This window comes from Phoxinus phoxinus (genome assembly GCF_949152265.1).
Source record: "Phoxinus phoxinus genome assembly, chromosome: 4".
NCBI classification, from domain to species: Eukaryota; Metazoa; Chordata; class Actinopteri; order Cypriniformes; family Leuciscidae; genus Phoxinus; species Phoxinus phoxinus.
In genome coordinates this window covers 28,073,777-28,087,399 of record NC_136879.1, presented here as the reverse complement: position 1 = coordinate 28,087,399, position 13,623 = coordinate 28,073,777, and positions in this window count along the sequence as shown.

The window sequence follows — 13,623 nt, the reverse complement described above, 5'->3', positions numbered from 1 at the left end:
TGGACTGGCGTAAAACTTAGAGCACGAAAGTTGTTCGGCCCGATGATATCTAAATGTGTACCGAGTTTCATACTTATTCATGTAAGCGTGTTTGATATATGGACAAGTGTTCGAATCCCATTCCAGGGGGCGCTGTCGAGCCCCCATGCCACGCCCAGGTACCAGCTTCAACCCGGCCCTGATGGCCGTGGGTTCTGACCTGTGTGCAAAGTTTGAAGAGTTTTTGAGCACGTCAAGGGCCCCATAAGTGCCCGAGAAGTCGCACACAGCAGAGAAAGGGTTAACATAAAGCCCCCCTCCTCTCTCACACACACAGACACTGAGAGAGACTGGCAAAATTCTCAGATCTTCTCCCATTCAAACCAAAATATCTGACTTCCTGTTGGTCGGGGCTAATGAGTGTAAATTAGAAAGTTGTCCGGATCGAAGAGAAGAATATACGTACCGAGTTTGGTTACTGTAGGTAAAACTAATACCCCATTTTTGACTAAAGGTGGCGCTACTGAGCCCCTTACCACGCCCGTTTCTGAAACTTCGCACAAGTGTACTAGGCAATAAATGTGATATGTATGTTGAGTTTCATGCAATTTGAAGCATGTTAAGAGCCTCAAATGCATCCAAAAAGAATATAAAAGTTTAAAGCGTTGCCATGGCGACAGTATTAAAGATATCAATAATCCTTTCACAGGTCTACATTTGTCGTGTGTTTACATTATACAGATGAAGTTTGAAGCAAATCGGGTAAAAATAAGAGGGTGAATTCAAAGCATTTTGAAAGTGACACACTTCCTGCTGCCAGTTGGTGGCGCTATAACTTTGACTCACAATAGTCACATCCATGTGATTGGCCTCTTACAGCAAACACACTGCTGAAGTTTCATCAAGATCAGTTAATGTATGAGGATGTTATAACACACTTCCTGTTTCCAATATTCGCCATAAATTCGTTTCCTCGCCACGGCCAAACCGTTCGAGATATCAAAAATCCCCTCACAAGTTTTCATCCTCAATGTCTTGACTTCATGCACACCGAGTTTCGTGGCGATTGGTTGAATCGTCTAGGAGGAGTATTTTAAATTCCATTGAATGCGTTTTTCTAACTACCCCAAATAGCCGACTTCCTGTTGGGCTGGGGTAAAAAGTCAGAGCACGAAGGATATATGAACCGGTGAGATCTATAAGTGTACCGAGTTTCATATTATTTCATGCAAGCGTGTTTGATTTATGGACCAAGTTTTCGGACCCCGTTCCAGGGGGCGCTGTCGAGCCCCCCTGCCACGCCCGGGTACCAGCTTCAGTCCGGCCCTAATGGCCGCGGGTTCTGACCCGTGTGCAAAGTTTCAAGAGTTTTTGAGTATGTTAAGGGCCCCAAAAGCCCCCAAACCCTTGAAGAACAATAATAATAAAATATAGCTGCAAGCAGCAATCACCGGGGCCAAGCGCAAGCAAGACGACAAGACATGCCAAAGTGGCTGGGAGTGTGAGACCCACTGCAGCAAGGAGCAATTAAAGACATTTGAAGATGAATTTTGGCAAAATGGTTGAAAAATCACATACAATAACTAAAAATATGATTATCACTTTCGACCAATAGGTGGCGCAGTTACGAAACTGATGTGATGTGGTCAGAGTGAAGTGACAATGACACATACAAAGTTTGGTGTCAATATGTCAAGGCATTGCAGATATAAAGCCTGAATAGTCATTTTGGCATCATGCCTCAACTTTGCCACTGCGGTATACGAAAACGGTTTTGTCTATCGACACGAAATCCATAACTTTTACTCGGCACAGTCTGGAGATGACACGATCCGATTTTGGTGAAAATCGGACGTTCGGTCTAGGAGGAGTTCGAAAAAGTAGGTTTTAAAAGAAAATAAAGATGGCGGACAGGAACTTTGATTGACTATGGCAAAATTGGTATCTATGTTTTCAGCATAACCCAAGGAATCTATTGAGATCAGTGTCATTACTATAGGCAAATTTATTCAAAAGTTATTAGCATTTTTGGAAATTTCATTATAACTTTTGACCAAAAGGTGGCGCTGTCTCATACATTTTTGAGTACTTTTAGGGCGTTGTACTGATGACCCATACTGAGTTTCGTAACAATACGTTCATGCGTTCATAAAATACAGCATTTTAGCACATAATTCAAAATGGCCGACAGCCAAAATGGCCGATATGGGAAAATTGGATATCAGTCGACTCAGCACGATGCCCTGAATCTAACGAGACCACTTTTGTGATTTTTGGACAAACCGTTCAGAAGTTATAAGCAAAAATATAAATTCTTCATATCTCCGGACCAGTAGGTGGCGCTGCGCCGAAACGCAGCATGTAGCCTCAGGTCATGCTTGTGATGACATGTACCAAATTTGGTCTGAATCCGATAAAGCGTTGTGGAGATACGGCCTTACGTCTGTTTTTGCAAGCGCTACGTAAAATTTATTTGCGCGGTATTCGAGAACGGTAATTCGAATCAACTTGAATTCCATAACTTTTTGTCGGCATGGTCTGTAGATGATCTGATTCAATTTTCATGGAAATTGGAGCTACGGCCTAGGAGGAGTTCGAAAAAGTAGCTTTCTCGGAAAATTCAAAATGGCGGAAAACTTTTCATGGCGCAAAATGACGTCATTGGGTGCAATCGAATCGTCACGAGGTCAGGAATCAGAGGAAAAAAGAATTTTGTTTCTAGCCCTTGTGGTTCAAAAGTTATTAGAATAAACATGAGTGAAACTTTGGACAGTTGGTGGCGCTAGAGGGAATGACTTAGACACACCAAAATTGGTGTATTTAATGTTGGGACTGTCCTCTATCCGAATGTCAAACCATTACAACTTTCCCGCGATCGGTTCTATGGGCTGCCATAGACTCCCAGAGCGGAAGAAGAAGAATAATTATTTTTGGTACGGGAACAGATACAATAGGTGCCCGCACCTTCAGTGCTTGGCCCCTAATAATAAGGGAACCTTTTTGCCATTTATAGTGCCACCTATGGTCCGATCTGCATGAAACTCGGCACGCTTGTTCACCATGTCATGACACATATGCTCAGCGATTTTCGTGATGTTCTGAGTTTTTGTTTAGGATTTATAGGCTTTTGACTGTATTTTGCCCCGCCCATTTTCCAAATGACCCTGTTATAGCCAACCAAATGCAAAAATTCTACTTTTTTTCAAAAACTATTGATCGAGAGAGTCCAGAGAAATGTCCTAGACTGGTTTGGCTCCGGTCGGGCGAAAAACCAGGGACTAGTTCGCAAAAGTAGGTTTTGGACAAAATTCGACATAGCAGAAATTTTTTCTGGCCTAAATCGAAATCGGAGATGGCCATTTTGTCCGCCTTGAGCCAAGGATTCCAACGATTTGGGGCACTTGATCCTTGGACAAACGGTCTAAGAGCTATGATCAATTTTGAACTTTTGGTTGCTGTAGCGCCACCTATGGGCCATTCGGGGTCATACTCTGATAGGTTGTCCCCAAATTGAGGCCTACCATCTGGCCAGGTTTCACGTCTCTAGGCCTTACGGTTTGGCCTGCACGATGCGTTTTACGAATCCTTAATTACAATAGGGTTTCAGCATTTCATGCTTGAACCCCTAATAAGATTGAAGGCTTTTTGCCAGTTACAGCGCCACCTATGGTCCGATCTCCATGAAACTCTGCATGCTTCCTCACCATGTTCTGACACATATGCTCATCAATTTTGGTGAAGTTCTGAATTTTCATATGGGATTTATAGGCTTTTTAGTGTATTTTGCCACGCCCCTTTTCTAAATGACCCTGTTACAGCCACCCAAATGCAAAAGTTCAACTTTTTTTTCGATATTTATTGATCTAGAGAGTCCAGAGAAATGTCCTAGACTGGTTTGGTTCCGATCTGGTGAAAAACCTAGGACTAGTTTGCAAAAGTAGGTTTCGGACAAAATTCGACATAGCAGAAAATTTTTCTGGCCTAAATCGAAATTGGAGATAGCCATTTTGTCCGCCTTGAGCCAGGGATCACAGTGGTGTGAGACACTTGAGTCTAGGACAAACGGACTCTAGGAGTTATGGGCGATGTAGTACTTTTGCACTAAATCTGTAGCTGTAGCACAACGTAAAATTTGTTTGCGCGGTATTTGAGAACGGTTTGACGAATCAACACGAATTCCATAACTTTTTGTCGGTACAGTGTGGAGATGATACGATTCGATTTTGGTGAAAATCGGACAAACGGTCTAGGAGGAGTTCGACAAAGTAGGTTTTGACTGAAAATCAAGATGGCGGACAGGAAGTTCGGCCAAATATGGCAAACTTGGTATCTATGTTCTCAGCGTGACCCAGCGAATCTATTGAGACCAGTGGCATTTCAATAGGCAGATGTATTCAAAGGTTATTAGCCTTTTTGGAAATGTTGTTATAACTTTTGACCACAAGGTGGCGCTGTTTCGAAACTTCTCACGCTCCTTCAGGGCATCGTGCTGATGACCCATACCATGTTTCGTAACAATCCATTCATGCGTTCTTAAAATACAGCATTTTAGCACAAAATTCAAAATGGCCGACAGCCAAAATGGCCGACATGGTAAAATTGGATATCAGTCGACTCAGCATGTTGGCCTGAATCTAACGAGACCAATTTGATGATTTTTGGGCAAACTGTTCAGAAGTTATAAGCAAAAATAGCCATTTTTCATATCTCCGGACCAGTAGGTGGCGCTGCGCCGAAACGCAGCATGTAGCCTCAAGTCATGCTTGTGATGACATGTGGCAAATTTGGTCTGAATCCAACAAAGCGTTGCGGAGATACAGCCTTACGTCTGTTTTCGCAAGCGCTACGTAAAATTTGTTTGTGGGTTTTTTCGAAAATTGCTAAGCGAATCAACTTGAATTCCATAACTTTTTGTCGGCATGGTCTGTAGATGATCTGATTCAATTTTCATGGAAATTGGAGCAACGGCCTAGGAGGAGTTCGAAAAAGTAGCTTTTTCGGAAAATTCAAAATGGCGGAAAACTTTTCATGGCGCAAAATGACGTCATTGGGTGCAATCGAATCGTCACGAGGTCAGGAATCAGAGGAAAAAAGAATTTTGTTTCTAGCCCTTGTGGTTCAAAAGTTATTAGAATAAACATGAGTGAAACTTTGGACAGTTGGTGGCGCTAGAGGGAATGACTTAGACACACCAAAATTGGTGTATTTAATGTTGGGACTGTCCTCTATCCGAATGTCAAACCATTACAACTTTCCCGCGATCGGTTCTATGGGCTGCCATAGACTCCCAGAGCGGAAGAAGAAGAATAATTATTTTTGGTACGGGAACAGATACAATAGGTGCCCGCACCTTCAGTGCTTGGCCCCTAATAATAAGGGAACCTTTTTGCCATTTATAGTGCCACCTATGGTCCGATCTGCATGAAACTCGGCACGCTTGTTCACCATGTCATGACACATATGCTCAGCGATTTTCGTGATGTTCTGAGTTTTTGTTTAGGATTTATAGGCTTTTGACTGTATTTTGCCCCGCCCATTTTCCAAATGACCCTGTTATAGCCAACCAAATGCAAAAATTCTACTTTTTTTCAAAAACTATTGATCGAGAGAGTCCAGAGAAATGTCCTAGACTGGTTTGGCTCCGGTCGGGCGAAAAACCAGGGACTAGTTCGCAAAAGTAGGTTTTGGACAAAATTCGACATAGCAGAAATTTTTTCTGGCCTAAATCGAAATCGGAGATGGCCATTTTGTCCGCCTTGAGCCAAGGATTCCAACGATTTGGGGCACTTGATCCTGGGACAAACGGTCTAAGAGCTATGATCAATTTTGAACTTTTGGTTGCTGTAGCGCCACCTATGGGCCATTCGGGGTCATACTCTGATAGGTTGTCCCCAAATTGAGGCCTACCATCTGGCCAGGTTTCACGTCTCTAGGCCTTACGGTTTGGCCTGCACGATGCGTTTTACGAATCCTTAATTACAATAGGGTTTCAGCATTTCATGCTTGAACCCCTAATAAGATTGAAGGCTTTTTGCCAGTTACAGCGCCACCTATGGTCCGATCTCCATGAAACTCTGCATGCTTCCTCACCATGTTCTGACACATATGCTCATCAATTTTGGTGAAGTTCTGAATTTTCATATGGGATTTATAGGCTTTTTAGTGTATTTTGCCACGCCCCTTTTCTAAATGACCCTGTTACAGCCACCCAAATGCAAAAGTTCAACTTTTTTTTCGGTATTTATTGATCTAGAGAGTCCAGAGAAATGTCCTAGACTGGTTTGGTTCCGATCTGGTGAAAAACCTAGGACTAGTTTGCAAAAGTAGGTTTCGGACAAAATTCGACATAGCAGAACATTTTTCTGGCCTAAATCAAAATTGGAGATAGCCATTTTGTCCGCCTTGAGCCAGGGATCACAGTGGTGTGAGACACTTGAGTCTAGGACAAACGGACTCTAGGAGTTATGGGCGATGTAGTACTTTTGCACTAAATCTGTAGCTGTAGCACAACGTAAAATTTGTTTGCGCGGTATTTGAGAACGGTTTGACGAATCAACACGAATTCCATAACTTTTTGTCGGTACAGTGTGGAGATGATACGATTCGATTTTGGTGAAAATCGGACAAACGGTCTAGGAGGAGTTCGACAAAGTAGGTTTTGACTGAAAATCAAGATGGCGGACAGGAAGTTCGGCCAAATATGGCAAACTTGGTATCTATGTTCTCAGCGTGACCCAGCGAATCTATTGAGACCAGTGGCATTTCAATAGGCAGATGTATTCAAAGGTTATTAGCCTTTTTGGAAATGTTGTTATAACTTTTGACCACAAGGTGGCGCTGTTTCGAAACTTCTCACGCTCCTTCAGGGCATCGTGCTGATGACCCATACCATGTTTCGTAACAATCCATTCATGCGTTCTTAAAATACAGCATTTTAGCACAAAATTCAAAATGGCCGACAGCCAAAATGGCCGACATGGTAAAATTGGATATCAGTCGACTCAGCATGTTGGCCTGAATCTAACGAGACCAATTTGATGATTTTTGGGCAAACTGTTCAGAAGTTATAAGCAAAAATAGCCATTTTTCATATCTCCGGACCAGTAGGTGGCGCTGCGCCGAAACGCAGCATGTAGCCTCAAGTCATGCTTGTGATGACATGTGGCAAATTTGGTCTGAATCCAACAAAGCGTTGCGGAGATACAGCCTTACGTCTGTTTTCGCAAGCGCTACGTAAAATTTGTTTGTGGGTTTTTTCGAAAATTGCTAAGCGAATCAACTTGAATTCCATAACTTTTTGTCGGCATGGTCTGTAGATGATCTGATTCAATTTTCATGGAAATTGGAGCAACGGCCTAGGAGGAGTTCGAAAAAGTAGCTTTTTCGGAAAATTCAAAATGGCGGAAAACTTTTCATGGCGCAAAATGACGTCATTGGGTGCAATCGAATCGTCACGAGGTCAGGAATCAGAGGAAAAAAGAATTTTGTTTCTAGCCCTTGTGGTTCAAAAGTTATTAGAATAAACATGAGTGAAACTTTGGACAGTTGGTGGCGCTAGAGGGAATGACTTAGACACACCAAAATTGGTGTATTTAATGTTGGGACTGTCCTCTATCCGAATGTCAAACCATTACAACTTTCCCGCGATCGGTTCTATGGGCTGCCATAGACTCCCAGAGCGGAAGAAGAAGAATAATTATTTTTGGTACGGGAACAGATACAATAGGTGCCCGCACCTTCAGTGCTTGGCCCCTAAATATAGCTGCAAGCAGCGATTACGGGCCCAAGCCGGTGGCACCGCCACCCTGGTGCCTTTAGTTACACTAAAGGCACCGGGCTGGCGCTGCCACCGGCTTGGGCCCTCCATCGCTGCTTGCAGCTATATTTATTTATATATATATATATATATATATATATATATATATATATATAAAAAGCCGCCACCCCCGTTGCCTTTCGGGTTCCTGTGCACGACGGGCAATATCGTAACCCCGCTTTGACTGTCGAGAAGAAGTCTGCTTTAGAGCTTGCATCAGTGTGAGTCTTTCTGCTCCCCTCCAAACACACACAGAAAAGGGGGGGGGGCTGTCTGTGTGTGTGCCCTCCCTCCCTCCCCACACACACACACACACACACACACACACACACAGAGAATGGCAGGGGGAACTCTGTCAGAGAAAAACAAAACCACATTCAAACCAAAATATCTGACTTCCTGTTGGTCGGAGCTAATGACTGTAAATGAGAAAGTTGTCCGGATCGATAAGCACAATTTACATACCGAGTTTTGTGACTGTAGGTAAAAATAACCCACCCACTTTAGTCAAAAGTATCTTGAAAGTAACACACTTCCTGCTGCCAGTTGGTGGCGCTATAACTTTGACTCACAATAGTCACATCCATGTGATCGCCCTCTTACAACAAACACTCTACTGAAGTTTCATCAAGATCAATTAATGTATGAAGACGTTATAACACATCGTGTTTCCCTTTTCTCGCCATAATTTCGTTTCCTCGCCACGGCCAAACTGTTCGAGATATCAAAAATCCGTCAGCAATTTAGTATCCTCAATGTCTTTACTTCATGCTGACCGAGTTTGGTTGCGATTGGATGAATTTTCTAGAAAGAGTGTTTCAAATTCCAGGGTCATGCGTTTTCATACCAATCACAATAGCCGACTTCCTGTTGGGCTGGCGTAAAACTTAGAGCACGAAAGTTGTTCGGCCCGATGAGATCTAAATGTGTACCGAGTTTCATATTATTACATGCAAGCGTGTTTGATATACGGACAAGTGTTTGAATCCCATTCCAGGGGGCGCTGCCGAGCCCCCCTGCCACGCCCGGGTACCAGCTTCAGCCCGGCCCTGATGGTTCTGACCTGTGTGCAAAATTTCAAGAGTTTTCGAGCACGTTAAGGGCCCCAAAAGTGCCCGAGATTTTGCACACAGCAGAGAAAGGGTTAAACTAAACTAGACCCCCTCCTCACACACACACACACACACACACACACACACACACACACACACACACACACATACACAGATCCCCCCCTCCCCTCCCCACCCCACACAGACAGACACACACACACAGAATAGCAGAGACAGAGAGAGAGACACAATTCACATTCAAACCACAATATCTGACTTTCTGTTGGTCTGAGCTAATGACTGTAAATTAGAAAGTTGTTCGGCTTGATAATATCAATATACACGCTGAGTTTTGTAACTGTAGGTAAAACTATAACTAAGTTATAACACACTTTATGCATCCTTTTTTAATCATAAATTCGTTTCCTCGCCACGGCCAAACCGTTCGAGATATCAAAAATCCGTCCGCAATTTAGCATCCTCCATGTCTTGACTTCATGCACACCGAGTTTCGTGGTCATCGGATGAATTCTCTGGGAGAAGTGTTTCAAATGCCAGAACATGCGTTTCCATACAGCCCATAATAGCCGACTTCCTGTTGGACTGGCGTAAAACTTAGAGCACGAAAGTTGTTCGGCCCGATGAGATCTATATGTGTACCGAGTATCATATTATTACATTCAAGCGTGTTTGATATATGGACATGTTTTTGAATCCCATTCCAGGGGGCGCTGCCGAGCCCCCCTACCACGCCCGGGTCCCAGCTTCAGCGCGGCCCTAATGGCCACGGGTTCTGACATTTGTGCAAAGTTTCAAGAGTTTTTGAGCACGTTAAGGCCCCCAAAAGTGCCCAAAAGGTAGTAAAATAATAATAATAAAGAATAATAATAATAAATATAGCTGCAAGCAGCGATTACGGGCCCAAGCCGGTGGCACCGCCACCCTGGTGCCTTTAGTTACACTAAAGGCACCGGGCTGGCGCTGCCACCGGCTTGGGCCCTCCATCGCTGCTTGCAGCTATATTTATATATATATATATATATATATATATATATATATATATATATATATATATATATATATATATATATATAAAAAGCCGCCACCCCGTTGCCTTTCGGGTTCCTGTGCACGACGGGCAATAACGTAACCCCGCTTTGACTGTCGAGAAGAAGTCTGCTTTAGAGCTTGTATCAGTGTGAGTCTTTCTGCTCCCCTACAAACACACACAGAAAAGGGGGGGGGGGGCTGTCTGTGTGTGTGCCCTCCCTCCTCCCCCCCCCCCTCCTCCTCCAGTATCTCACTGGACTAACACACACACACACACACACAGAGAGAGAATGGCAGGGGGAACTCTGTCAGAGAGAGACAAAACCACATTCAAACCAAAATATCTGACTTCCTGTTGGTCGGAGCTAATGACTGTAAATGAGAAAGATGTCCGGATCGATAAGCACAATATACAGACCGAGTTTTGTGACTGTAGGTAAAAATAACCCCCCCACTTTAGTCAAAAGTATCTTGAAAGTAACACACTTCCTGCTGCCAGTTGGTGGCGCTATAACTTTGACTCACAATAGCCACATCCATGTGATCGCCCTCTTACAACAAACACACTGCTGAAGTTTCATCAAGATCAATAAATGTATGAAGACGTTATAACACATTGTGTTTTTCTTTTCTCGCCATAACTTTGTTTCCTCGCCACGGCCAAACCGTTCGAGATATCAAAAATCCGTCCGCAATTTAGCGTCCTCAATGTCTTTACTTCATGCTGACTGAGTTTGGTGGCGATAGGATAATTTTTCTTGGAGGAGTATATCAAATTCCAGGGGCATGCGTTTTCATACAACCCATAATAGCCGACTTCCTGTTGGACTGGCGTAAAACTTAGAGCACGAAAGTTGTTCGGCCCGATGATATCTAAATGTGTACCGAGTTTCATATTATTACATGCAAACGTGTTTGATATATGGACCAAGTTTTTCGGACCACGTTCAAGGGGGCGCTGTTGAGCTCCCCTGCCACGCCCGGGTACCAGCTTCAGTCCGGCTCTAATGGCCGCAGGTTCTGACCTGTGTGCAAAGTTTCAAGAGTTTTCGAGCACGTTAAGGGCCCCAAAAGTGCCCGAGAAGTCCCACACAGCAGAGAAAGGGTTAAAATAAAGCCCCCCTCCTCTCTCACACACACAGACACTGAGAGAGACTGGCAAAATTCCCATCAAATCACATTCAAACCAAAATATCTGACTTCCTGTTGGTCGGAGCTAATGACTGTAAATTAGAAAGTTGTCCGGCTCGGGGAGATAAATATAAATACCGATTTTTGTTACTGTAGGTAAAACTAATACCCCATTTTTGACTAAAGGTGGCGCTACTGAGCCCCTCCACCGCGCCCGTTTCTGAAACTTCACACATGCCTAGTACCTAATAAATCTGATATGCATGTTGAGTTTCATGCAATTTGAAGCATGTTAAGAGCCTCAAATGCACCCAAAAAGAATATTAAAGTTTGATGCGTTGCCATGGCAACAGTATTTAAGATATCAATAATCCTTTCACAGGTCTACATCTGCCGTGTGTTTACATTATACAGATGAAGTTTGAAGCAAATCGGGTAAAAATAAGAGGGTGATTTCAAAGCATTTTGAAAGTGACACACTTCCTGCTGCCAGTTGGTGGCGCTATAACTTTGACTCACAATAGTCACATCCATGTGATCGGCCTCTTACAACAAACACACTGCTGAAGTTTCATCAAGATCAGTTAATGTATGAGGATGTTATAACACACTTCCTGTTTCCAATATTCGCCATAAATTCGTTTCCTCGCCACGGCCAAACCGTTCGAGATATCAAAAATCCCCTCGCAATTTAGCATCCTCCATGTCTTGACTTCATGCACACCGAGTTTCGTGGTCATCCGATGAATTCTCTAGGACAAGTGTTTCAAATGCCAGAACATGCGTTTCCATCCAGCCCATAATAACCGACTTCCTGTTGGACTGGCGTAAAACTTAGAGCACGAAAGTTGTTCGGCCCGATGAGATCTATATGTGTACCGAGTTTCATATTATTACATGCAAGCGTGTTTGAGATATGGACATGTTTTTGAATCCCATTCCAGGGGGCGCTGGCGAGCCCCCCTGCCACGCCCGGGTCCCAGCTTCAGTCGGGCCCTGATGGCCGCAGGTTCTGACATTTGTGCAAAGTTTCAAGAGTTTTTGAGCACGTTAAGGCCCCCAAAAGTGCCCAAAAGGTAGTAATATAATAATAATAATAAATAATTAAAGCTGCAAGCAGCGATGAAAGGGCCCTCGCACCCGTGCCACCGCCACCCGGTGGCTTTAGGAAGACAAAGCACGGTGGGCAATGTGCATTTAAGTAGGTAAAAATAGGAGTAGTATGTCAAAGTCAGTTACAAAAATGTCCTTTATCATGGGTATAATAGCATGCGTTATCACTCAGATAAGTGTTGCTAGCATGTTTTAGCATGTTTCTAGCATGTTTAGAACTCAATGGCATATTAAATATGTCGCTAGCAATGCATCACAGTTTAAAACGTGTCACTTCCTGTCGACAGTAGGTGGCGCTATTACTTTAACTTAAAATTGTCATGTAGATGTGTTCAGGGCAGGACTCTTATCAAACATGTGAAGTTTGGGGCAGATTGGACATTGTCTTCTTCAGTAACAATAACTTCCCGTTTCATTGCATTAGCATGCTTTAGCACTTAGCTAAGAATTGCTAGCATGTTTTAACAGGTTTCTAACATGTTTATTACTCAATGGCATATTTAATATGTTGCTAGTACTGCATCACAGTGTTAACCATGTCACTTCCTGTTGCCAGTAGGTGGCGCTATTACTATAACTGAAAAGTGTCATGTAGATGTGTTCAGGGCAGAACTCTTATCAAACGTGTGAAATTGGGGCAAATTGAACATTCAATGCCTGACAGCAAATTCCTATTTAATTGCAGGAATAGCATGCTTTAGCACTTAGCTAATGTTTGTTAGCATGTTTTAGCATGGTTCCCGTGTGTTGTTAACATGTTCAGCACTTGCTGGCAATTTTTTATATGTTATTAGGAGTCCAAAATGGTGTTAAACATGACACTTCCTGTTGCCAGCAGGTGGCGCTATTACTCTAACTGATTATTCTCATGTAGATGTGTTCAGGGCAGGACTCTTATCAAACCTGTGAAGTTTGGGGCAGATTGGACATTGCCTACTTGAGTAACAACAACTTCCTGTTTCATTGCATTAGCATGCTTTAGCACTTAGCTAAGAATTGCTAGCATGTTTTAACATGTTTCTAACATGTTTATAACTCAATGGTTTATTTAATATGTTGCTAGTACAGCATCACAGTGTTAAACATGTCACTTCCTGTTGCCAATAGGTGGCGCTATTACTATAACTGAATATTCTCATGTAAATGTGTTCAGGACAGAACTCTTATCAAACGTGTGAAGTTTGGGGCAGATTGGGCATTCAATGCCTGAGTTACAGCAAATTCCTATTTAATTGCAGTAATAGCATGCTTTAGCACTTAGCTAATGTTTGCTAGCATGTTTTAGCATGTTTCTAGTATGGTGTTAACATGTTTAGCACTTGCTGGCAATTTTGTATATGTTAATTAGGAGTCCAAAACGGTGTTAAACATGTCACTTCCTGTTGCCAGCAGGTGGCGCTATGACTGTAACTGAATTTGAGCATGGTCATGTGTTCAGGACAGAACGCTTATCAAACGTGTGAAGTTTGGGGCAGATTGGAC